A 26,535-nucleotide genomic window follows, 5' to 3' on the forward strand; every position below is an offset into this window, starting at 1 on the left:
GACTTGGGCCATTCTCTACTGCTTTCCCAGGCACACTAGCAGTGAGCTGGATTAGAAGTGGCGCACCATCCATGTGGGATGCTGGTGCCACAGGCAGGGGCTTTAACCCGCTGCATCACAGTCCCGGCCCCAGACCTTCCACTCTTAACTCCTCCCTCCTTTCCTCTCCATAACTTTCCTTCTCTTTCCCACTCCCCGCCACTTCCATCTTAGCTCTTTACTTTATTTTCAAAGTCCACAATCACATAGGAACTTTCTCTGGGAATCCAAATGTCTCCATGACTTTAACAAGAAAATGGGTGCTAGTCAAAATGAATCTTTTTCTTTATATTTCATGAAAATATCTTTTCTAATGACTCATTTTCATATTGATTTCATTTGTTACTGCACTCACCAATGTTAGATCCATTCCTTTCCATCTGTTCATGTCAATTGTCACTCCCCACTTCATTTCTTCATCAGATATTTACTCTTTTTTAAAAAATAAAAGATTTAAATATTTGAAAGAAGATTTACAAAGGGACAGAAATACGTAGAGAGAAAGAGATATATTTTATGTGTTGGTTCACACCCCAGATGGCCACAAAGGCCAGGACTTGGCCAGTACAAAACCAGGAGCCTAGGGACAATCCAAGTCACCCATGTGAATGGAGGACCCAAGGACTTGGGCCATCTTCTGCTGCTTTCCTAGGAGCATTATCAAGGAGCTGGATGAGAAGTGGAGCAGCCAGAACTTGAACTAGTGTCCATTTTGGGTTCTGGTGTCATAGATAGCAACTTAATCCATCATGCCACAATGCTGGTTTCATATTTCCTCTTTTTTGAAAAGAAAAACAAAATGCATACATTTCACATTTCCATTGGTTCCATGCTTACATCCATTAATAATGCTTTTCTTTTTATTCATTTTTAATCTGAAGATGAGAGAAAGAGAGAGAGGTTCCATCTATTGTTTCACATCCCAAAGTAACAGCAATAGCTGGGATGGGACCAGGAACTCCATCGGATGTCCTATATGACTGGCAGGGAGCAGAGCACTTGAACCATGATATGTTGCCTCCCAGGGTGCCTCTGAGCAGGAAGCCAAATTAGAAGTGAAGCCAGAACCAGAATCCAGGCATTCTGATGGGGGATGCAGGTGGCAAAAGTGGTAGTTTAATTGTTATCACAATGCTGCTTGCATCTACCTTTGTGAATGAAGAGTAGCATTTATTTTCCTAACTCTCCTCATCACTAAGTCAATACCTCACTCTAGCTGGATAGCCAGAGCTTTCTTCAGGCTCCTCAGCCTCTTTCCTTCACAAATTATGAAATCTTTGTGGGTACAGACATTGCTTCTGTTACCCTTCCTTACTCAGCCATTTTTGCTTGACATGTAACACACAGTAAGTACTCAAGATATATGGTTGCACAAGAAGCTCATTATCTAAGTATGGTAAATTCCATAGAATGATAATGCAGGAAATGAGGAAAATGTCATCCTATGGTGACCTAAGCAATGTGATGGAGAGAATTCCAATCTTGTATCTTACAGAAAGAGCAGATTGGACAAAAGGTCAAACCTGAAAAGACATAATGCTCACTAAAGGAACAGAGAACCTCTGATCTATCTGGACCTCAGTGACAAAGAAAATAAAGTTGAAAGATAGGAGAAAGAGCCCTGCATCTGTCAGAAATGGATTTGGATGCAAGTGACCAAAACACACACACACACAAACACACACACACACTCAATTAAAAACAAAAACAAAAACAAAAACAAAAACAAAAACAAAAACAAAAAAACACATGCTTTCCTAGAACTAGAAGAAGACATCCAGGGGATGAACCAGTTCTCCCTTCACTGTCCATGATGCTCAATACATGTCTTCCACCTTTTGGTCCATGTAGCAGTTTGAATTTTAACAATTATGCATGTTAAGGAGTAGAAAGGTGCAGAAAATGAGAGTACTTCACTTTTTCCTTCTGTAGGCATATCCTATAAATTTCAAAGAATTGGTCATAATTTGGTGTCAGGGCCAGACTTAGCCCCAGATGAGGCAGAACCCTTCGTATTTAATGTGGATAACCATGTTCATTCTTCCTCTCTCGCCCAGATAGGACTTTTTCTCCTTGCTCAAGGTTTTAAGTTGAGACATTCGCATTTTTCCTGGTGAAAACAATAGAGGTAAACACAGAAAACAAGATATTCTCATAGCGTGCCACTTTTAGAAACTTCATCAACACCTGTTGCTTTGTTTGTGCCATTAATGTTTCAGAAAGAAACTAACCATTTAGTTACTGCTAGTTTAGTCACTGTTCATTACAGCTGTTTTTCCCGTTTAAAATAATTGTTCACTCTTAAAATCGGCTTACAGGAAAAAAGGAAGTCTGGCACATTTAGTGTTTAGCTCTGTGACTATATAAGTAAGAGTGTTTTTGCTGTTTCTGTTTTTTAGGATTTTTTTCCCAGTTCCATGAAATGGTACTTTTAGTAAGTGACCCTGAAATGCAGACATTGAAACACAAGGAGAAGCTGATTCCCTACTTCTGTTTGCTGATTGATGTGCTTTTGTTGAATCAAAATAAGCAAAAGTCATTTCTTTCAATATAGCTGTGAGCCATGATCCTTCATTAATCCCTACAAGGCATTCTTGCCTGCATCCCAAACTCCAGAGCAGAAGGTACTCACAGTTCATGTATCTCCCAAGCTAGTCTGGGAGTGAATCCTTTCCACCCAAATCCAAATTCTGAATTAGAATATATTTTGCTCATGGTACTTTAAAAAATGTTTTTAAATGCTATCTTTTAGTCCTAGGTGAAGAAGCAGAGGCAGGACTTTAAATACTACCTCTTAGAAGACTTTATACAATTGAAGAGGTAAACAATTTCAGAAAAATATAGAAATTAATTGCTGCCAGATGCATACTTGTATTTTGATAGATATATTCTCTCTATATTAATTTCTTTTTTTTTTTTACAGGCAGAGTTAGAAAGTGAGAGAGAGAGAAAGAGAGAGACAGAGAGAAAGGTCTTCCTTTTTCCATTGGTTCACCTCCCAAATGGCCACCATGGCTGGTGCGCTGCATTGATCCGAAGCCAGGAGCCAGTGCTTCTCCTGGTCTTCCATGCGGGTGCAGGGCCCAAGCACTTGGGCCACCCTCCACTGCCTTCCCAGGCCACAGCAGAGAGCTGGAGTGGAAGAGGAGCAACTGGGACAGAATCTGGAACCCCAATCTGCACTAGAACCCCAGGTGCCGGAGCCGCAAGCGGAGGATTAGCCAAGTGAGCCGTGGCGCTGGCCTCTGTATTACTTTCTAATCATGGGCAAATGTAACTACTTACATATTATGACTGAAGATGAAATGAATGATCATTACTAACAACTTAGAAGTTTTTCATAGAAATGTTAGTTAACCAGTTATGTCTTCTTATACTATACACTACCTATGAAAAATCAGCAGAGGAGCCAACATTGCTGTATAGCAGGTAAAACCATTGCCTGAAATGCCAACAACCCATATAGGTACCAGTTGGAGTCCCACCTTCTCTGTTTCCCATCCAGCTCCTGTTAATGTGCCTGCCATTGTGGCCATTTGGGGAGTGAACTAGTGGATGCAAGCTCGCTCTCTCTCTCCCTCTCTTTCTGTGTGTGTGTGTGTGTGTGTGTCTCCCTCTCTCTCTGTAACTCTGCCTTTCAAATAAATGAATATATTTTTAGAAAGAAAAATCAGCAGAAAACAAATTCATCCATTATCAAAACAGATAACAAAAATTTTCAGAAATTGAATAAATATCTTACTAAACTTAAGGAGCTACCGAGAAAAATAAAGTGTCCTTCTCATATTTTAAAATTAAATAGCATCAATTACATAAAAAGATGAGAATATCAATTTCCTATGCATGCTGTATGAATGCATCCCATTAATATCTTCTTGATAGTATTATTTAGAAAACCGATCAGTTATTCTTTTCTCTATTATAAGGAAAAGATTCCATGAATGACCAGATCATTGTTCTCAGTCGTCTTGACTTCACATTGGTTTCATCTATTTAAAGAAAAAAAAATTTCTGTCTGTGCACTTCTTGGTACGTATATTGTGTTTTGATAAAATGTTTAAAAATTATATATTTAGGGCTGGCACTGTGGCATAGTAGGCTAAACCTCTGGCTGTAGTGCCGACATCTTCTATGGGTGTTGGTTCATGTCCCTGTTGCTCCTCTTCCCATCCACATCTCTACTTTTGCCCTGGGAAAGCAGTAGAAGGCCACTGTACCCATGTGGGAGACCTGAAAGAAGCTCTCAGCTCCTGGTTTCCAATAGGCTCAACTCCAGCAGTTGTGGCCATCTGGGGAGTAACCAGCAGGTGGAAGAGCTCTCTCTCTGTCTGTAAGACTATCTCTCAAATAAATAAAATATTTTTAAAAATAATAATAGTAATCTATTTGGAAATTAAAAATTTGGAAATAAAAAAAAACAAAGACTAAAATTTCAAGACAGCAAGAAGAAATTAGGGTTCATAAAACTATTTCTCATGTGCTAAACCCCTGGGATTCACATTTACGTGGAGATGAGGAATAAGAAGATTCCTAGAAGTGTATAGTGGAGCTTACGCTTCATACACAGATGATTCAAGAATCATTAGTGTACCATAAAAGTACACAGCAGGACAAATAAAGAAAAAATATCATCTGACCTAAAATTCCTCTGAGGTTGAAGATAGAAGAAAATTAATGATCTGTAAATTTTTAGAGTAAACAATGAAGCATGTAGGTAGGAACACAATCCATATTTCAGCAAGATCTAAAAGTTCAGCAAGAGAAGAAAGCAAGTTATAGTACTTTACACCGCTCAGTTTTACATGAATTTGTGAAGGCTTAATTGAAGCCTAAATACATTTATAGCTTAGCAAACCAATGTTCTATTACATTATATACATGAAGTTTCATTGCACTGTTTGCTCCACATTTCTGGCATTGAAAATTTCTATAACAAAAAAGAAGAAAAAAATCAGTCAAATGAAAATGAACAAAGATATTCCTTTGATTTATAATCTTGTATTTCCAATACTGAAGAAGGTTGGTGTCTGGAAGAAATTCCAGAAAACCATCAAAACATCAGGCAACAGATCAACTTCTAGTTTTTGTTGTAACTTCTCTGCCTGTTGTATTTAAAGTGTTTGAAACATATTCTATTTTTGCTATAATTTTATTGTGTTTGCTACTGGAAAGTGGAAAAAGAAGCATAAATGTTTCATTTAAAATAAGTTATATAAAGCTTTCTATGTTATAGATTTGACTAAGGGTGCATTAAGAGCATTTCAACCCATTCTGACACCAAATTAATTTCTATTTGTTCTATATATATATTGACATTTTTTTCTAAAACAAAAGAATATTGAATTAAGAGTGTAAAAGACTGGTTCCAAAAGTTCAAGGAAATATGAATTGAAAGATGGGTTTATTTTGGTGTCAAAAAGTTTAAAATTAATGCATAATTTCATCACAATATACATTTTCCTTGAATTTTGAAGACTTCTATTATATAGCTGCTGTCATCTTAATATTTTATTAAATATTAAACTGACCTATTGACTATTCATTTTGTTCTATAGTCTTTTGTTTTAAGTCTTTTGTTTATCTTTTTGGCCCTTTATCTTCCATAATTTTTTTGCTCTTTTTACTAGAAAAATATATTTGGGACAGTTGACTCAATTTACAAAAGCATTTGGTTTGAATTTTAAAAGAAAAAAGCATTTGAGATATTATAGAATATGTGATTTCAATTATATGAGAAGAAAGAGAAGTGAATTAGTTTTATTAACTTGATAAACTAAATCTGTAAAAAATTAGTGCTATATTCTTACTTAAGACTTTCCAAAAGTTTAATAAACATTATCACAAAAATATGTTCAATATGCTAGGTGACACAAAAGATTAAGCTGTCATTTTTTATGTCCATATCCCATATCATGGTATTGATTAGTGTCCCAGCTACTCTGCTTCCAATCCAGCTTCCAGCTAATGCATCCTGGCAGGTAACAAATAATAGCTCAAATACTTAGGCCCTAGCCACCATGGAAGACTTAGATGGAATTCCAGACTCTTGACTTCAGCCTGGACCAGGCCATGCTGTTGCAACCACTTAGATAATGAACCTATGGATAGAAGATTTCTCTCTCTCTCTCTCTCTCTCTCTTCCCTCTCTCTCCCTTTTCCCCTTTCCCCTCCTCTCCATCTTTGTCATTCTGCCTTTCAAATAAATCTTTTTCAAAGAGTCTTCATCACAAGTCAGATTCCAACAATACAGTATATGAATAATAATAAACTGTGTTTAAATGAATATATCACCCATTATTCTATATTATTTGTGTATTTATAACTACAGGAACCATTTAAAGATATATCTTTATATTTTTATTAAAAATTCAACACACATAAAAATAATCAATATTTATGGATATTATATGATGTTTCCATATAGATTGTGTTATGTCCAATCAGAATAAATATATATTTATCATCATACACTTAAAATTTATTTATTGTATAAATATCTAAAGTCCTGTCATCTTCTAAGTTTTTAAAATATAAAAATATACAGTATATTAACATTATCTATAGTCACCGTGCTGTGCAATGGAACTCCAGAAAATCCCTCTCTCTTTTTTTTTTTTTTTTTTGGAAAGGCAGAGTGGACAGTGAGAGAGAGAGAGAGACAGAGAGAAAGGTCTTCCTTTGCCGTTGGTTCACCCTCCAATGGCCGCCGCGGCCGGCATGCTGCGGCCGGCGCACCGCGCTGATCTGATGGCAGGAGCCAGGAGCCAGGTGCTTTTCCTGGTCTCCCATGGAGTGCAGGGCCCAAGCACCTGGGCCATCCTCCACTGCACTCCCTGGCCACAGCAGAGAGCTGGCCTGGAAGAGGGGCAACCAGGACAGAATCCGGTGCCCCAACCGGGACTAGAACCCGGTGTGCCGGCGCCGCTAGGCGGAGGATTAGCCTAGTGAGCCGCGGCGCCGGCCTCCATCCCTCTCTTTCTACTACCCTTTCCAGTCTCTCATAACCACCATTACATTTTTACTGTCTATAAGATAACAATGAGATATATCTATGGAGACAAAATAGTTTACATCTAACTTGAGGATACTGAGAAACATACAAACATAATGTTTATCATTATGAAATGCCTAACCAGCTATATCTGCATTTTACATTGGCTACAATGTACAAAGTAGAAATGCATGCATGGTTTGCCTTTCAAATTTTATTAAAAACTGGTTTTTCAAAGATAAGTTACATTTAAGCCTTAACCAAAGATATTATTTTATATGCATATGTTTGAGTTATAATAGCAAGAGATAGAAGCTTTAGCATTTATTAAAATCATACTATCTTCTAGGCATAACATTTTTATATGCATCATCTTATTCTCCCTTATCTTTATCTCAAAATGAAAAATAGATGCAAGGAATTTAAATAGCTTGCATTATATGAGTAATATAGTCAATGAACAAATTGAGAATTGTCCAGGATGTTTTCAAACAGGTGCTCAATAAGCATAATTTGAATAAATGGCTGAGTTCATCAACCTTTGTAATATAATAGCCACATACTTTCCTCAAATACAGTAAGAGTTCAGTTGAAAAGTTTGTTGATAGTTTCAATAAAGCAGCAACACAATTTACAGAAATTGCAGATTAAAATAGTTTAGAATGGAGTGGAGGAGTTCACAAATATATACATTTTCTAAATCACATCACATTTCTTTTTTTTAAAGATTTTTTATATATTTGTTTGAGAGGTAGAATTACAGACAGTGAGAGGAAGAGACAGAGAGAAAGGTCTTCCTTTCATTGGTTCACTCCCCAAATGGCCACAACTGCTGGAGCTGCGCCGATCCGAAGCCAGGAGCCAGGAGCCAGGAGCTTCTTCCCGGTCTCCCACGTGGATGCAGAATCCAAGCACTTGGGCCATCTTCCACTGCTTTCCAAGGCCATAGGAGAGAGCTGGATTGGAAGAGGAGCAGCTGGAACTAGAACTGGCACCCATATGGGATGCCAGCATCATAGGCAGAGGATTAACCTACTGTGCCACGGTGCCAGCCCCATAAATCACACCACATTTCATCATCTACAACCTGACTTGGCTTAATTCAAGAAAAGAAGAATCCCATAATATAGTCACTTAAGGTTACACTTCATCATATTGCCAATTTTATTTTATAAGTATAGTAGTAGTTTTATTTATATGTTTTGTGTAACTTGGTAATAATTACTTGTTAAAATAGTTATTTAAATTTATGATTATTAATATATAATATAAAATTTAAATATACAATTCAAGAGTGAATAAATATTATAAAGTAAGTATATGAAAGATCAGAAAAGTAAGAAATTTCAGTGATTAATCTATATATTTCACTGTTTTAGTTAGGAGATAATAATAAAAATATAATAAATTTTCTTTTGTTCAATTAAATGAGTATTGTCTTAGACTTTTTCAGTTGCTGTAACAAAATATTTTAGAATAAATAGTTTATAAACAATAAAAATGTATTACTCATAATTCTAGAGGCTGCAAATTCCAAATTCAAGATGTTAGCATATTTGGTGTCTGGTGAAGGTCCATTCCTTTTAGATGCAGCCATGTATGTGTCCTCACATGTTGCAATGGGGCAAACAGGCTCCCTTAAACCTATTTTTAAAAGCATTTTATTTATTTGATTTATTTGGAAGTCAAAGAGAGAGGAGATGAAAGATATCTCATCTATTGAGTCACTTCTGCAATGGGGAAGGGGAGTGGGGCAAGAGCTATGAATTCAATCCAGATCTCCCACATGGGTGGCATGGACCCATTTACTTGGGCAATTACCTGCTACCTGCCAATTAGCAAGAAGCTAGAACTGGGAACAAAGCAGAGGCTCAAACTCATGCCCTTCATTACGGGATGAAAGTATCCCACGTGGTCTTAACCATGGAGCCAAATGCCCACTACAATGCCTGTTTTATAAAAACATTAATAGCATATCTGAAAGTTCAGACTCATAACCTAATCATTTCCCAAAGCCCTTTTCATTGCAATTTGCATTGGAAACTAAGTTTTAACATATGAATTTGGAGGATAAGTTTATTGTATCTCATTGTAGCTCTTCCCTGGCTCCAAAAATTCCTGTCTTTCTCCATGTAAAGCAATGAATTTTATCCCAATCTTTACAAAGTTTTAACTTATTGTATCATCAACTCAAAAGTTAAAAGTCCAGAGTACCAATTAAATATCATCTAGATTGGTTATGAATGTGACTAAAGGTATGATTCATCCTGAGGCAAATTGCTCTCCAGCTGTGAGCCTGTGACTCCAAAATTTCTATTTCCAAAATACAATGATAGGACAGACATAGGATAGATATTCCCATCTCAAAAGAAAGAAATAGAAAGGAAGAAAGGGGAAACTGGTTCTAAGTAGATTCAAAAGCCAACAAAGACAAAATTAAGTCTTAAGGATTAAGAATTATCTTCTTTGACTTACTGTCCCATCTCCCATATACACTAGGCCACCAAGACCCTGAAAAGCTTCATTTCCAAGGTATAACCCCACTACAGTTCTCCCTGGTTTGGACTTCCATGTCTGCAGCTCTCGCAGACTGGTAGCTCTACCATTCTGAGGTCTCAAGGGCATTCCCACTCCTACAGCTTCATTGTGAAATTGTAGGGGGTTCCATGGAGTGACCTGGACGTTTTGGGAGCTCTTTGCCTGGACCCCAAGGCTCTCTGGGACATCCTTTGAAATCTAGATGGAAGCAGCCCTGTCCGTGTGGCTTTTGCACTCTTCTTACAGAGTTAGGACCACAGGGCTGCAGCCAATGTTTACCAGCTATGTCTGCCAGAGGAATAGGTTAAGCTGCATATAGGCCTGCTTGCATCACAGCTCAGGGTGCCAGGGATCACTGCACTGGATTTCAAGGAGTAGAGTTCTCAATCTGTTTCGCCTCCAAGGCCCTGGTCTTACCTGTTAATGCTATCGCATTGGAGATTAGCTTTCAGAGTATGAATCTGAGGACGGAAACATTGAGACCAAAGCAAGTATATGTGCTTTGTGTCATAAAGTAGCTTACAATTTAAGGTCTTAGGAATAGGAGTTTTTTTTTTTATTTAAATTCTTAAAAACTTGCAAGTCCTTTACACTGAGTCATGAATATGGAGATCTGTAGTGGGCTGCTGCTTAAATCTTTTTATTTCCCACTGGCCCAATTATTCCTCCTTGAAGAACCAAAAGAAATGTTATTTGAAATAATCTTTAGAATGTAAAACAACAAAAAATTCAGGTTTTTGGTAATATGATGAACTATTCTGAACTTTTAAAAATATTTAACACCCCATTCAACATAAGCATGTTTTTGTTCCATTGCATTTGTTACTCTGAGCACAGAAGCATATTAAGAGGTTTAATTGGGCCTTAGGAATTATAATATCTACCTGAATAATTTAAACTAAAGATACACACCAACTGAATTCTGTGCCTCCGTCTCAAGCACAAAAGGAATTCAATTCAGGAGTAGCGTGCAAGGTCTAGAATGAGAAGGGATAGCTCTCGGAGGAGGCAGCCTTGACAGTGTTTTAGAGGATGAGAGGATATGGCCAAAAAAGAGCTGCAAGTTTCAGAGGCATTGAGAGTAACCTAAGAAATATTCACTGCTAGAGAGAAGGTAAATATGAACCTAGGTAGGCATAGCTCTGGCTTAGGGTCCTTAGACTCGATTTTGTAAAAATAAAATAAAATAAAAACCACCTATTGAATATATAAGACAGTGTGTGAAAAGGCACACATACAGATAATACAAGAGGTAAAATATAGAGTGTGAAGCATATTTAAATGCATAAGTTCGTGTTTGCTAACATGAAATAAAAGTGATAAATATTTATAGAGGCTGCCTCTTATTTTATAAAATCTCTCCACGGGAGAAGAAAAACATGAATTTAATTATGGAAAACAATCATTGAAAATAGTATGAGAAAACGGCTGCTTTGTCTGGAGGGCTTGGAGAAAGTTATACTAAACTATTTCTAAGCCAAAAAAAAATGAGTGTTCCTTCACAGGAGCTCAAATATCTGGTGGAAAATTACCAGTGGGGAGATTTTCTCTCCCTATGCCCCGGTCCAGGACCAAGAAAGCAAGGAAGCCTACTTAGACTCCTCTTGCAAGATTATGTCTGAGGCGTGAATTAAACAGGAAGGTCAAATAACATAAGCATTATTGTAAAGAAACTAACTCATTTGCTTAACTGATAATCTTAAAGTTTACACGTATTTATCACATTAAGAACATGGAGTGCAAAAATGCACATTTTGATCTTCCAATTACTTTTTAGACAAAAAAAATGATGATAATATCTGCTTTAAAAAATGAAATTTAGAGTTATAGCCTTCACAGGGGTTTTGGAAAACTAGAATGCTAACAGAGCAGTCTTTGGGCATAAAATTTTGTTTTGTTTTTTCAAAAGTCACATGGGAGGTGATGGCTGAGGTATCTTGGTACCTGTCACTCACATGGGAGACCTACAAGACCAGGACTGAGTTCACAGCTTCTGGATTTGGCTCCAGCTGGCTGTCGAGGGCGTTTAGAAAGTGAATCAATGGATAGGAGCTCTCTCTCTTCTCTCTCTCTTAAATATAGAAACAATAAAATAAAATGTTGTATGTTCGGTCTTATAAAATTCAGGGAAAGCTTATATTTATGGAAAATGTCTTTTTTTTTTTTTTTTGACAGGCAGAGTGGACAGTGAGAGAGAGAGAGAGAGAGAAAGGTCTTCCTCTGCCGTTGGTTCACCCTCCAATGGCCGCTGTGGCCAGCGTGCTGCGGCCAGCGCATCGCGCTGATCCGAGGCCAGGAGCCAGGTACTTATCCTGATCTCCCATGCGGGTGCAGGATCCAAGCACCTGGGCCATCCTCCATTGCACTCCCTGGCCACAGCAGAGAGCTGGCCTGGAAGAGGGGTAACTGGGACAGAATCCAGCACCCCTACCGGAACTAGAACCCGGTGTGCCGGCGCCGCAGGCGGAGGATTAGCCTATTGAGCCGCAGCACCGGCCAGAAAATGTCTTTTTAAGTGTAGTTTTGATATTTTATTTCAAATTAAGCATATTAAAATCAACTTTAATAAAGTCTTCTTTGAAATAGGCTAAATAATTCAGGATTTGGGTATAGGAAAGGATGAAGAGAGAAAGGGAGAGAGAGAGAGAGAGAGAGAGAGAGAGAGAATAGGTATGGAGACACAGCAGGGAAATTGTTGTTACATGTTTTGTAAGTTAACAATCATAAGTCTTTATTAAGAAAGAAGATCAATGTTACAGAGCCTCAACTTTATTTCTAAAGGCAGGTCAAATGCACTCCCTCTCAGACCTAGAGGGCAGTGAATCTGCAAGGACAAAATTTTACGATATTATACCTGGTGTTCTACTTGAGGCATGAAAATCACCACATGAGGTATCCAGCAGCTCTGTCCTACTCAGACACATCTTGAAAAGTTACAGCAGCAAACTGAGCCATATTAAAAATGGATGCGTTCCAGGCCAAAAGTCATGGGTTTTCTTGAGGAAGACTTACAAAGTGTACAAATTGTTGTAGTGTTCTCCACTGCTTAAAAAGAAACATTTCCCTTGCACAAAATGTTCCAGTAAAATCTATGTAATGTGAACTCCATCAATCTTTGAATTGTTGCAGAGAATAATGGGGGCAAGGGAGTGATGTGGAGAGAATACCAGGGAGAAAGAAAAAGAAAATGTGTCTGTTTTTAACCTTGAGGGAAAATGAATATCAGATCACATAAGTCTAATATCTCTATTTTCTTTCAAGCTTCAATGTGTGCTTGTCTACTGAGCTCTAGAGATGGGTATCTCTAACATGTCCAGAAGTACAATACAAAAGGTGGAAAATGTCAGTACAACATTGAATTTCACTCCTATTTGCTGGCAATTCTGCTCTTAAATTAATAAAAGAAATTAGGTCTGCAATCCAAAAGTTCATGGAAATGGGACTAAAAGTTAAGTTTATTTTGGAAATTTTGGCATATGAGAGATCTTCATAAAGTTTGATAAAATATGTTACAAAAAAACTTTGCTTGGATTTCAATTTTTTTGATACTTTAAATTAAATAAAAATATATTTAAGCATCTAGTCTCTATGTGAATGCTTATCACATCAGCTGAGAAGAGCTGAGAGATCCAAAGAAATTTACATTTTATTTGTGAAATATGTAGAACTTAGCAGAGTAATTGATATTCTCTCTGGTTAAATAAAAGAGGAGCAGGTGTTTGTCACAGTTGTTAAAATGCTACTTGGTGACACCTGCATTCCAAATCAGGGTGCCCATATTGGAGTTCCAGCGAGGCTGCCAATTCCAGCTTCCTGGTAATATACAGCCTGGGAGGCAGCAGATAATGGTGTAGGTACTTGGGTCCCTGCCAGCCACATGGGATATCCAGACTAGGTTCTGGGTTCCTGGTTTTGGACAAGCCACACCCCAGCTTTTGAGGACCTTTGAAGAGAGAATCAGCTAGTGGAGATATATCTGTCTGTCTCTCTCTCTTTCATATAAATGATATACATAAAAATAAATAAATAGTAAGTATAGTGGAGTTAAATAGTAGTAGCTTGAGTTCACCTATTTCCTATGCAAAAGTAAATGTCAAGTGTATAATATACTTTATTCTGCAAGGTAAGAACCTGAGAAATGTTTTAAATAAATGAAAGAACTAATGAGTTAAGCTGAAAACAGGTTTCCTATTTTCATATGACTTACTCTTTCTTTATAAATCATTTAATTTGTTAGGGTAGGTAGGTCTATAAGTTGGTGTGGTTGTAACATCTTTTTTCTTAAATAAAATACAAATATTTGTAAAAGTAATTATAGATATTAAAAAGCTGAATGAATTCAAGGATTCTAAATGTAGGTATTTAACATAAATACTAGTCCAATAAGAAAGGTGACAGACTATCATTTTGCAATACAGACTAGAATTCCTCAGACTTGGTTTCCAATTCAAGACCAGAACATATCAACTGACTCAACAGGCAAATAACAATGCCTGATAATATATTTAGTTAGCTATCATGTAGGTTCCAAAACTGATTTGTAGATACATTATAAGTATCAAAGACAGTATTCAGTATTATTATTTATATGAATTTGTGCTATTAATCTACATCTTGTAGTTCATGTTTGAGGCACTCTGACCCATTATATCCATGCACCATCTCAGCAAGTTTTCCCTCCATTCATTTGTGAGATGCCTAAATGAGACCCTGACAAGCAGTAGACCATTAAGTAATAATAAAAATCATTGTGTGGCATATGAGAAAGGGATGGAACTTTAAAAAGAGATTTTGATTACACTAAAGGACAACTTAGATATACTTTTGGAAAAAGCAGGCATAATATGCAAGTAGGAAGCAGATATGAAACAATTGACCCACAAGTAATATATGAACAGTGCTCTCATTGTTCAATTGCATAATGACAACCAACATGCTCAAAACATATTATAAATGCACACCTCAGATCTAGTTATTAGCCACATAATAATCTGTAGCAAATGGAACAAGTCATGGAGAGAACCAGAAAGCTGATTAAAGAGGTAGGTAATAGTTTATATAAGAAGGTGTGGTAGAGCTTGTTTCATTATATTTTGTTTTTGGCATCAGAGAAAATGGAGTGAGATGTTACTTGACTGATCAAAAATTATCTGTTTAATTTTTCACTCTTGGTACAGACTAAAGAAGTTTCATTCAGGAGGGCAGAATGGAAATTCCTCCAGAAGTTGATTACGCACATTATAAGAAAGACCTCTTTGAAACTGATGTTTGCATCTTGGTACCTGGTATAACCTGTTTAACATATGTTTGTGGAGGGGAATGGGGACCAAGAGTAAGAGCAAGAACAATAGCAGGAGAAAGGCAAGAAAGATTCCTCTCTGCTGTCACGTAGAGGGTAGGGATGGTGTTCAACTCCAGTGAAAATAGTAGTTGAAAAGTGTACTTACTCATGAAAAGTGACCAAAATGCTTCTTAAAACTACAGGCTTCAAAACAAAAGCACATAATTAGAATCTGAGTAGTTTTTTAAAAGAAATTCTCCCAGGTGTTTCTGGTTAGCCAGGCTTGGTAGACATTCCTGTAGGAGAATCCCTGAGTCAGAGCTAGAGGTTCCATTTCTTGAATGAAAATGGCCATGGCTCACTTAGTTAATCCTCCACCTGCGGTGCCTGCATCCCATATGGGCACCGGGTTCTAGTCCCGGTTGCTCTTCTTCCAGTCCAGCTCTCTAGCTTTGGATCGGCGCAGCTCCAGCCATTGTGGTCATCTGAGGAGTGAACCAGCGGATAGAAGACTCTCTCTCTCTCTTTCTCTCTCTGCCTCTGCCTCTCTGTAACTCTGCCTTCCAAATAAACAAATAAATAAATCTTTTTTTTTTTTAAAAAAAAAGATGATTTGGCTTCGTTGATTGATGAGAAGTTAATTAAAACAGTTTTGTTTCAAGACACAGACTTTATTTCTCATTATAATCTGAGATTCAGAGAAGTGACTAAGTGAAACAAGTTTTCAGAAATGAGAAATAATATTAAGTAGCTCAGAACAAACAAACTTAATTACTGTTTGTCAAATACCTTCTTTCATTAGTGGGGTGTAAAACAAAGAAAGAAAAATTTGAGTACTATGTGCCAAATATTACTTGAGCTGACTCCAGAAGCCTTATTTCCAAAACAACCTCTTGATGTACAGTGACATTATTGACATTCTGTACATGAACCGAAGTGTAGATGGATTGAGGAACTTTCTCAAGACCTTCATATATGTATGTAGGTGGTAGAGCTGAAGTTCAAACTAAGATCTCACAGATTTCCTTTACTGATCTGAGAAAAAGCAAACACAACACAGGTGGCATTTTTCACTTTGTCAGTATCTGTAGTCAATTTCATCTTTACTAAATATTCTAAGGGAAGCATGTTGGATATATTAAATATTTAAAGGTAAAAACCACTTAGAATAGCTTTCTTCTTTCATTTTGATCAAAAGGTTGAAGCTGATCAACCTATCTATCGTGCTGAATGAGGTTTCTTCATGAGCATTGCAGTTACTTGAATTTCAGTTTGGTTGAAATATTCTGCAGCAGTATCTCAGTACCTGCCTGTGTTAAAGCTCCACCCTTTCTGCCCCCATTCCATATTACAGATCTGATACGAGGGCCATCATCTTATTTATTTATTTATTTGACAGAGTTATAGACAGTGAGAGAGACAGAGAGAAAGGTCTTCCTTCCGCTGGTTCTCCCCCAAAATGGCCACTACACCGGAGCTACGCTGATCTGAAGCCAGGAGCCAGGTGCTTCCTCCTGGTCTCCCATGCAGGTACAGGGGCCCAAGCACTTGCACCATCCTCCACTGCTTTTCCAGGCCTTAGCAGAGAGCTGGATCGAAAGTGGAGTAGCCAAGACTAGAACCGGTGCCCATACGGAATGCCAGCATTGCAGGTGGCAGCTTTACCTGCTAAGCCACAGCACAGGCCCCCACAAATCATTTTAACAACTCTCAGGCATAAGAATCCCAATTCAACATTACTGAAGGGGGACCTTATAGAACACCTACAGGATATGGAGAAAACTTGAAAAATAGATCATTAAATAGTAGTTGATCATAGACATATATTGTACATGACATAAATGGGGGTGAAAAATGTTGTCAGAATTTTCAAAAATGGAAAATAAATATTTCCACTTGAAATATTCTTTGAAAATACTACATGGAAATTAACGAAAGGGATACTTTGATGAAAAAAGAGGTAATTCTCACCAATATAGGTTCATGGAGAACAGAGGATAACAGTTTGATTTCACTTTTATATCTCCATTGAAGACTGAAAACGTTTTTTGGATAATTATGTGAGTAAAATGGAAGGAAAAAAATCCTGAAATCCTGAAGCTAGTGTATCCAAAATAGGATATAATATAGTGAGTGTTCTTAACTATTGAAAAAAATCTGTGCCCCGTTGTTCTATTAAACCTATCCAACCAACCTGAGCATTTATTAAGAAAGTTTGATCTTATTTTACTCCTAGTAAATGCTTCAGTCCTCAATTTAAATGTCAGTTGGAAGCAATGATAACAATAATTATGGTATTTGTTATATACCAGCTATGTGCAAGACACTTTTCAAGCATCTTTTCTATATTATCATCAGGATTCTAACAAACATTTTCCAAAAGCAGCATCATTACCATTCTCATAGCAAAAGAAATTAAGTTTAGAGAGCTTTTTTTTCTTTTTTTTTTAAACTTTTATTTAATGAATATAAATTTCCAAAGTACAGCTTATGGATTACAATGGCTCCCCCCCCCCAGCTTCCCTCCCACCTGCAACCCTCCCTTTTCCCGCTCCCTCTCCCCTTCCATTCACATCAAGAATCATTTTCAATTCTCTTATTATACAGAAGATTATTTAGCATATATAAAGTAAAGATTTCAACAGTTTGCACCCACATAGAAACACAAAGTGAACAATACTGTTTGAGTACTAGTTATAGCATTAAATCACAATGTACCGCACATTAAGGACAGAGATCCTACATGAGGAGTAAGTGCACAGTGACTCCTGTTGTTGAATTAACAAATTGACACTCTTGTTTATGGCATCAGTAATCACCCAAGGCTCTTGTCATGAGTTGCCAAGGCTATGGAAGCCCCCTGAGTTCACCAACTCTGATCATACTTAGAAAAGGTCGTAGTCAGAGTGGAAGTTCTCTCCTCCCTTCAGAGAAAGGTACCTCCTTCTTTGATGACCTGTTCTTTCCACTGGGATCTCACTCACAGAGATCTTTCATTTAGGTCATTTTTTTTTTTTTTTTTTTTTTTGCCAGAGTGTCTTGGCTTTCCATGCCTGAAATACTCTCATAGGCTTTTCAGCCAGATCCACATGCCTTAAGGGCTGATTCTGAGGCCAGAGTGCTGTTTAGGACATCTGCAATTCTATGAGTCTGCTGTGTATCTCACTTCCCATGTTGGATCATTCTCTCCCTTTTTTATTCTATCAGTTAGTATTTGCAGACACTAGTCTTGTTTATGTGGTGCCTTTGGCTCTTAGTCCTATCATTATGATCAATTGTGAGCAGAAATTGATCACTTGGACTAGTGAGGTGGCATTGGTACATGCCACCTTGATGAGATTGAATTGGAATCCCCTGGTATGTTTCTAAGTCTACCGTTTGTGGCAAGTCAGCTTCAGCATGTCCCAAATTGCACATCTCTTCCCTCTCTTATTCCCACTCTTACATTTAACAGTGATCACTTTTCAGTTAATTTTCAACACTTTAGAATAACTGTGTATTGATTACAGTATTCAACTAAAATTATTAAGTAGAACAAACAAAAAAACTGATGAGGGATAACGTATTAAGTTGTTTATCAACAGTCAGGGCAAGGGCTGATCAAGATGGAGGAATCTGGAAAACAACATGCTGAGTGAACTAAGCCAGTCTCAAAGGGACAAATATATGTTCTCCCTGATCGGCGACAACTAACTGAGCACCAAAGGGGAAAACTGTTGAAGTGAAATGGACACTATGAGAAACAGTGACTTCATCAGCTCTTGTCCTGACTGTTGATGTACAATGTAATACTTTATCCATTTTAGTATTTTTTTTATTCTAGTACTATTGGTTGAACTCTGCAATTAACACACAATTATTCTTAGGTGTTTAAATTTTAACTGAAAAGTGATCCCTGTTAGGAATTTGGAAAACATTATGTTGAGTGAAATAAGCCAATCCCAAGGGGACAAATACCACTTGTTCTCCTTGATAGGTGACAACTAACTGAGCACCAAAAAGGAAACCTGTTAAAGTGAAATGAACACTATGAGAAATGGTGACTTGATCAGCCCTTGCCCTGACTGTTGATGAACAAGTTTAGAGAGCTTTTATAACTAGTTCCATGTCTTAACAGTTATGCTATGTTGCAAGGCTTGGAACTGAGATTCACCCCATCACAATATCAATTAACTAGCAGTCTATCCTTTTCTTCAGCAGACATGAAAAGCTAACCTTTCAGATGACACATCAGGCAGGAGAATAAATATCTTGGATATTAGAATGGGTCAAGACATATCTCAATAGGAAGCGGGCATTGAACATAGTGATGCCCACATCCCACATGAGAGTACTTAGATTCAGCTCCTGGCTTTTACTCCTAGTTGCAGCTTCCTGAATACAGACTGAGAAGCAGCCATGAGGGCTCAAGTAATTAAGGCAACTTGGATTGTTCCTAGCACTTGGGCTCCCACCCCAACTCAGCTCTTGCCATTCCAGAGTAAACCAATGTATGAGAGGTCTCTCTCTCTCTCTCTCTCTCTCTCCCCCCCCCCACCCCTCCCCTCATCAAATACATAAATACATTAAAAGTATGTTGATAACCTGTTAGTGACCTTACCGGGAATCAGAAAGTGTCCCATTTCACATCGATGTTCTCAATTCCTGCTGTGTAATTCAATTCAAGCAAAGCAAAGACAGTTTATGGTCAGGGACCAACCTGTGTATGTGGACTGTGTATGCGCATGAACTGGAATAAGGACATCCTATTTACCAACACTGTGTAAAGGAAGAATTGAAGAATATGAGTTTCCTGCTTTCTGAAAAAATTCAAACTTAGGCTAAATGACAGATAGAAAGGGACTGCAACATAAGCACCAGAAGGACGTATAGAAGGAAAATGTAAGGACCTTTCCAACCCTGACAGCCTGCTGTCAGAATATTTGATATATTCAAATTTTCACATACAAATTAATAAACAATTTTAGGAGAAGGAGAGAGGGAATGCATGTACTTAGTCTCTCTGGCTTGTAGTAAATACTTGGGAATCCCATCAAAACAGCAAAATTGTATCTCTGCTGACAAGCCTCACCCCGTGCACACCCCAGGCAATGCTCTCATGTCACTGAGAAACAAACTGGCCCACCCAGAAGAGAGCCTCACTAATCTTGATGCCTAGAAGCTTGAAGCCTCGCTGGAGAAGTGAGCAGTCAAAGGGAGCTTGTCACTGTTGATTAGCTGGAAACAAAGAAAAAAATAAAAGAAGGGGAAAGGAGAGCATTTCTTTGCCAAGAAGTGTAAGATCCACCAGCTGAGCTCTACAGCTAGAGGGTAAAGGTAAGTTACCATCATGGGCAACCTTTATGTCTTGCTGGTGTTTGAAAGCAGTCTGGAGAAAAAAAGAAAAGAAAAAGAATGCAACAGGGAGCACCTTTCTTTGCCCTGCAGGGATTTCTGGCTAAAGGAATACTGTCAGCCACCTTCTGGGGTCCCTCCTCAACATATGTGGACTCTGATTATAGGCAGCCAACCCGGGCTTCTCTCCAGGCAGGGGCATATGGTGAGGTCACAGTGGCTGAAGGGGCCGAGGGAGAGGAAACTATTGATTTCAAAGCCAGGGAATAATCCCTTCACATGCAGGTGCACAGAAATTTAGGAGATCAGAACAGCTCCTTGCATTTTTTGTTGTTGCATTTCCAGCATTTCTTCATTCCCTTGCTCAGTGAATTCTCAGCATACCCAGAACTCAGGGTTTAAAAGCAGATAACAGAGAAATATTTTTGACTAGCACTATGAATTTTGTAGGCTACAAGAATTGTTTTACACAGTACAGCAGTTTATGATTATTGAAGCACCAAGGAATCGCAGTGCCAAGAATTTACTAAGCAGTAGGGCTTCTGGACAGGAACAGCACAGTAGTACCCTGACGTCATTGTGCGCCGGTGAGGGTGCGAGTGGGTAGAGTGTGGCGAAGGCTAGCAGGGAAGAGATCATGCAGGTATGTGAAAGCAGGAGTCCACAACTTACACATGGCTCCCCGCAGAGCCGGGAATTATAGTTCAGATGGAGGTCACAGTTTTCTGGTGAAACGGAATTCAGGGTATAAAAACATGATAAAAGCTACGAAGTAGTTTTTTGCAACTCTGACCCAATTCGACCTCCACCTAAGTCCATTAGGGAACGAAACTGCCTAAACAGAGTCAATTAACTGAGGTTAGGATTTCCACAACACAGAGAGCTGAGACTCTAATTAAGGAAGCCTCCTAACCTCACATGTGGAGCAAAGAAGCTGAAGCAGAGAGGACATGGATTCCGTCTGTTTTGCACAACAATAGCACCATCTGACAAATCAAACATCTGTCCCAATGACCAAACATATGCACAGCCCCATGTAAAGTGACAAAACAGAAGCGTTTCCTTGAGAAATATGTGAGCCCAAAGGAAATCCAGAGGGAAATTGGTCCCAAGTCTTTGGGTCTCACCTTAAATGCCAAAAATGATCTTGCATGTTTAGATTTCTAAAAAAAAAAAAAGATTTGTATATATGCTTATTAATTTTAAAAATGCAAGGCCCATGAAGATTCTCCCATAAAATACTTTTCAGGAAACTTGGCTTCAAGATTACTGCCACCCATGATCTTTTGTTCAAAAAAGCCATATTGGCTGCTTTTTTATTTGTTCACTCTGAAGCCCAATGTGTTTGTTCAAATTAGAGCAGAATCCTCCTTCTTTCTTTTGTTTCAAAAGCTAACCAGCCTCGTAAAATAATTGTTATCTGCTTTTAAACTAAAAATTAGAGTAAAGAACAAAACACGAGATAATGAAGTAAATGAAAACCTACCGATGTTTTAAGTAATTAGATGGCACAGAAGAGTCTCTGGTTTATTAGGGAATGTCACCTGCCAGCAGCTAATATTTGGACTACGTCTGTATCAGTGACCTGGCCAAACTATGACAAAACGGAGAAATTGCTTAAGCAAAAACAAGGACAATAAAAACAAAGGTTTTCTGAATTCCTATTGCTCATGTCATTAAATTTCATATTGTGCATGGAATATAAATACATCACTTTGTTCTGCATGACAAGCAGAAGTGAGCATTCATACATTACTCAGCCACTTAATTAAGTGCCTGGGATATTTGCAGTTAGCAGAAACTAATAAGGGAATCACATTTAAATTCAAATCACTCCTCAGGGTAGCTGTCTGCAACATAAGCAAAGCTTACCGGGTAGATGTTCCACTAAATGCTCAGCTAAAAGCTTAAATTCACTGTATTTGTGAATAAAAAATAATTCCACTTCTGATTAAAGGTGAGAGTAAAATAAACAATTCTGTGGAGGATTTTTGAGTGACATTTTATTTCCTCGGTTTTAACTACCCATTTTGTCCATTACTTTGTCTGCTAGAACAAGGGTATGATTTAAGGCTTTGCAAGTGTAGAGCAGGAGGTTCCATAAAAAACAAATGACTAGGCTGACCCTTTCCATGGCAGCCTTTCAACAGACCTGACAGTAACAGGCCCTGCTCCACAGACGGTAAACAACAAAATTATAAAGTTTCCATTCAGAAAAAAAGCAAACAGGAAACAAAGTGATGGTCATTGGAGGTGAAGATTGAGGAGCACAGAAACATTCAGTGTTCCAAATGCTGAAACTGCCACTGCCCCAGAGTGGCTTTATTTTTAGCTATTTATCTTTATAAATTTTAACTCTTCTGGACTAAAACAGTCCCATATGGTTTCAAATCTGCCCTTGATCCCAAACAGCCCCCACACCGAGCTTCTTCAAAATTTCAAAGCCATCTGGTCGCTGGTGGCATAAATGACCTCTAGGTTCCCTCCTTCTGCAAAGGATAGTCTTTCAGCATCAGGGAACTGGATTCTCAGGCCCCTGCATGAGTACTAAGGGCAGAGGTAACAGTGCACCAAACACTCCATCACTGAAAGAGAAACATGCCCTAACCCCCAGGCATTCACAGAAGGTATATTCAGAGCATACAGCCTAATTCGTCTCCTAGTGGAAATTATATCATTTCACCCACCCCTGTGCATCATTTTCCTAAAGAAACCATAAATTTCTAAATTCTAGATTACATTTCTGAGTAGACATAAATCAAACTAAACTTGAATATATTCTAATATTGTGTTTAGAGTAAACACAATATTTTTGGTTAGATGGTAATTTGGCATCTTCTGTAAGTCATAAAATCTTTGAAGCATAAATTCTGATCATCACAATAGGTACTGTCACAGAGCATCATCTCAGACATTGTCAAGGTACCATCTGGCATTAGTTATACAGCAGAGGATGGAAAAGGTGTAGGTCTAACACCTAATTCTTAAAAGTATAGGAATTGATATTCATATCAGTATCAAGAATCATCACAAGGAAACAGCTCTCATACAGCTCTCATGTAACCTACAGCTGCAAACAAACTTTTGGGAGAATTTACATGGGCAATTATTACCTTGGTTATATGTGGAAAGAAAACAATGATGTTTACTTTTTTTTTTAAGGATTTATTTATTTTATTTGAAAGGCAGAGTTACAGAGAGGCTGAGGCAGAGAGAGAGAAATCTTCCATCTGCTGGTTCACTTCCCTAGATGGCCACAGCAACCAGAATTGCACCAATCCAAAGCTAGGAGTCAGGAGCTTCTTCCAGGCCTCCCACGAAGGTACAGGGGCCCAAGCACTTGAGCCATCTTCCACTGCTCTACCAGACCATAGCAAAGAGCTGGATCAGAAGTGGAGCAGACAGGACTTGAACTGGCGACCACATGGGATGCTGGCACTCAGGCAGTGGCTTCACCCGCTATGGCACAGCGCCAGCCCTTGAATACTTACTTTTTAATTGTGTTGACTTTTATAAAATTTACATTTTCCCAGGTGCATATATTAATTTTGTTGAGGAAGCAGTAGTTAGACAAAGAAATAAAGTTTGCCCACAACCCATCAAGCTTCCCCCAACTTCTCTGAAACACTTCAGTGTGAGAATCCCTTTAAAAGTTCCTATGTATCCAGCAAAACCTATCCTCCCACTCTGTCCTCAACTTTCAAATGAAGTTCCTTCAGAGCCACATCCTACCCAGATCTACCTCAGTCCTGAGGCAACTGTTGAAACTGATTTCTTACCTAAGAAATTTATTTTAATCTTAAGTAAACTTACTTCACATATTTGAATACTTAAGATAGATTTTAAGAAGTTGAATTTCTCTTGAAGATAGGCTGAATTATGAGTCACGTAAATAAATACAATAAACAACGCCCCAAATCAAAGAAGATTCATGCAATAAATTTATGTATCCCTAATGCCAAAGACCTATGCAGAGCAATTTAAAGGTTTTGTTATAGGAAATGAGAGACCTGGTTCTTTTGATTGTGTAACTCAGACATTTTTTCTAGGTTCAAGATTCCTCTATCTCCAGTCAACAGATGAGTAAAGACAGAGTATAAAGTATGGTATCAGAGTTTTATAGCCAAGTATGAAACTAGCACCTATAACTTCCAACTGTGTCTCATTGGCATCACTCAAACACATGGGCTATGTTTTTGTAAGGAAAAGATAATTTAAACATTTTCTTGGAAAGAAAAGTTTGGTGAATACCATAGTAGACTGGGTCTTTGTTCTAATTTCTTCATTTTTTCCCATTTGCCTATACATTTTCCAATTTGATTTTACAAGTGTTTTTCAGAAAGTTGAACAGTATTTTTTCATAGGCATTAGTTTTGTCAAAATAATTTGCTTTGATCAATGGAAAGTTAATGCAAATCACAAATACTTTAAATGCATTTTGGAAGTTTGGCTTGCCCATACAATTTTTCCCTTAAGCTTGAGAGGAAAATGGCCCAGGAGGATGAGACACAAGTGAAGTAGACCAAACCTCGAGCAAATAAAAATCTGGAGCCAAATCCAGTCAGCCCACAGCCTGAAAAGGAGCCACCCAATTTTTCCCAGCCTACGTCAGTTACAGTGCAATTTGGCCTACCTACCTGGTAAATGAGAATAAGCTTGTAGTTGTGAACTGCTGAGTTAAGGGAATAGGGGACAGCTTATTATATATCATTATTGTGGTAATTACTAACTGATAAAGACACAAAGCAGTGTGTTCTTCAGCTGGCATCTATGAATAATTATAATTTTATGGTACTTCACTGTAATTTATTTTCTGTTTTATTTTTTAATCTTCATTTTTAATTGACATAAAAATTGTGTGTATTTATTGGGGACTTTGTGATGTTTTGATACATCTATGTATTGTTTAATGCTCAAATCATTATCAAAAAATGTATATCCTCAAAAATATATCATTATTCTGTGGTGAAAACAATCAAGACAATTTCTCTTAAATTTTTTGGGAGACACAGAATGTAATTGTTATCTCCAATCAACCTACGATGCATTAAAACACAAGAACTCCTTTCTCCTATCTAACTACAACCTTATACCCATTGATCAACCTATCTCTCCAGCCCTCCCTCCATCTCACTCTCCCCAGCCTCTGGTAATCAGTATTCCACACTAAACTTCTATGAGATCAACTTATTTTAGAGTCTGCATATAAGTGAGACCATGCAGTATCTATCTTTCTGTGCCTGGCTTATTTCACGTAACATAATTTCTTCCAGTTTCAATGATATTTTCACAAATGCCAGGATGAGCATCATTTTCAAAAGAATAGTTCACTTGTATTGTAACACTAGACATTGCTATACATGGATGAATATGGACAGCATTTGAAAATCTATTAGTATTTTATACAAGAAAATGAGTTCAAGCTAGAAAGATATCCTGGATTATACATTGTTATTTCACTGTGTTTTTCAAGTACTCTACTAAATAATTACTTATTGTTCTTGAATGCCATATAATGCTCATTTTAAAGTTGATTGCATTTGTGACAGATTAATAATTTTTTGAAAGTCATTTGCAAAAAAAATGAAAAAGAGAAGCATTACACAAAGCCATCCCCAAAATTAATGTAAATTCAGTAATGCTAGTTAATAAAACAGTGGCTAAAATCAGTGGCAAAAATTAAGCTTAGAGATGAACAGGAAAGATGAATTACATGCACATAGAGGTATTTGTGATCTCATTTTTATCTTTTTGTTTTGCAACAAAATTTCATAATAATGTACAATTGAACAAGAAAGAACACTTCATAAACATATGAAAACTAAGGGGAAAAATATTCATTTGTTGGATAAGAATGAATCAGTGAGTTTCAAACTCTGAATTCATAAATTTTAAACATTTTAATAAAATCCAGTATACCTACCAAGAAATGCATATAAGTGTGGGGATAAATGAGTATCTTTGTCATCTGATCACAGTCATAGCAAACACCCAATTCATAAGTCACTTTTTATAAACAAATATGATAAGATATCCAAAGATTTCCCTCAATCTTTCTCTAAAATAATATGTGGGAAAAAACTTCATATGTGATACAATTTTGAAGAAAATACCTTCCAATTTTAAAAGCTATTAAGTTTAATTAATGGAAAATGTATGTTTAGCCAGTGTAACACAGCATGGATTGCAAGTCTTTCTGTATCTGAAGTTCAGTCAAAAAGTACAACCATCTCTCTGAACCTCCAACACATTTACCTTACTAATCAGAACAAGATAAAATCAGCCAAGTCAAGATGAGTTTTATTTTGATTTTTGTATAAGTGAATTGAATTTTTAAGTCAACACAGAACGG

This window comes from Oryctolagus cuniculus, chromosome 12 (assembly GCF_051225735.1).
Source record: "Oryctolagus cuniculus isolate XC-2025 breed Fujian yellow rabbit chromosome 12, ASM5122573v1, whole genome shotgun sequence".
NCBI lineage: Eukaryota > Metazoa > Chordata > Mammalia > Lagomorpha > Leporidae > Oryctolagus > Oryctolagus cuniculus.